Genomic DNA, 2,016 nt, shown 5'->3' with positions numbered 1-2,016 from the left:
ATACACTTACTTAGCTGACCACAGCATATTTATCTCCTCCCCATCCGACGCTCACGTCTTGGCAGGAGAAAGCATTCTGTCACTTTTGAGGCATTTCAAAGATTAACCCATCTGGGTGGGACCCCTTTCTGGTGTTTTAAGCATTGTTATATGCTTTAGCTATTGGAAAAATAGCAGATCTACAAGCTCATAGCGCGGCACCGAGTGCCGCGCTATGAACTTGAAGGTCTGCTATTTTTGAAAAAATTGTGAAAATGTGGTGCAAATCTTTGAATATATGTATATTCTTGCCAACGTTTTTAACTCGTTTTTCAGAAAACTGTATTTAGAATACATTTGTATAGAATCATTCCCAGGTCTAAATGGGTTAAAAAGAACCTCTCTCTTTTCAACGTCCCTAAAAGCATCCCCCCTTTTCTTCCCCCTCAGTGAAATGTGATTAGCGGGGTATAGGCGGTGTCACGCAGTGGAACATTCATGAGGAGGGGAGAACAAATATCCAAATGAACTCCCGTGTGTGTCCTGGAGGAATAGCCCCCTCTCTGCACCATCAGCAGTCTCTCTCACTTGGGCAGCAAGGGGAAATTTGATTGATCCTCTATTGAATTATTTTTTTGCACTCTTTCATTTCAACAGGACGCGCCACTGACAAGTTGTTTGATCATAAAGCATTATTGTCTGCCAAGTCACATTGCAGGGTTGTCATGGCTAATGATCTCAGCCTCCTGACTTAGGGGGGGAAAGCCAGGTAGTCAGCATGTGTTTGAAGCCCCTCGCAACAACCAAGGACACTGGTCCTCCTATGCACGAAACACAATGCATTGAAGTGAAAAAGAAAAAAGGGGGGGGGGGGGGGGTGGGGGGGGGGAAGGAGCTTAGACTGAAATATATCTTAACTTTTAATGATATATTGCACCGCGGAGATATACCATCAATGTCAGTGAAATATTTACACCACACCACTAAAAGCATTATACAGTGAAACTTCTGCATGCAACTGAAGTCGCCTCCCTTTTCTCCTTTTTTATCGTTACAACTGCACAGTCAAAGCACAAATAAAAAGAGCCGAGGCTATACTGTACAAATACAGGTGATAACCTGTTTTTTCTTCCCTTCCTTTCTTTCTTTCTTTCTTTCTTTCTGTTTTTTTTTGTTGCTTTCACTACTATATCTCCCTCGGTCTGTCAGTGACCAGAGGTCTGTGCCCTTAGCAGCTGTATGGTAATAGCCTATGATACCGTCCCTGCTATGCACTTCATCATTCAGATGGTGGAGTAGGATTGCAGACACACAGAGCAGCGGAGCGCACAGACCGGGCCCCGAGGTACGTGGCAGGACATCTAGGGCAGCATCCTGACGGAGCGCGCCACAAAGAGAAGGCGTGGCGAACACCCCCCCTCCACCCCCCCCCCCCCCCGCCCTCCCTCCCTCCCTCCCAGTACAGAAGTACTCAACGCATCAGCAGCGATCACTCTCACCAGACAGCAGGTATATACGGACAGGATATGCGTCTACTCCGACGTGTGACATAATACAACCGGCATCACCCATTTGCTCGCTCGCTGCGAAGGACATTATGAGTGCATCTCCTATTGTGTCAACAAAGACACATAACATTTACCCGGTGGAAGTGCCGATATCACATTACCGGTGAATCACCACCAGCCCCTTTTAAAATATGGTTTACAGAATCAGCTTACATGCTATATTATCGGCCCTCTCTGACTCTCTCTCTCTCTCTCCAGCACAGGCGTTTTTTTTGGCCCTGGTGTAAAAGAGATGTGGCATTTTAGAAGTATTCACTGCAGCAAAGGATGACTGAAGCAAAAGTGGGTGAAATTTGATATTGTCGATATTGTTCTTTGGGGGGGAAATGTTTTGTCTGAGTATTTAATCTGCCACATGGTATTTACGGAAACTCTTCTACACCTCAATGTCCCGCATGCATATGGCTTCTGTTTAAAACACCTTTTTTCCCCAGAGGAAATGAAATGATGTCAACTGTTTGATGTCTAG

The sequence above is a fragment of the Protomyctophum bolini genome (genome assembly GCF_963924005.1).
Source record: "Protomyctophum bolini genome assembly, chromosome: 16".
Lineage (NCBI taxonomy): Eukaryota > Metazoa > Chordata > Actinopteri > Myctophiformes > Myctophidae > Protomyctophum > Protomyctophum bolini.
The sequence above is the reverse complement of the archived record's forward strand: the minus strand, read 5'-3'. Positions refer to the sequence as shown.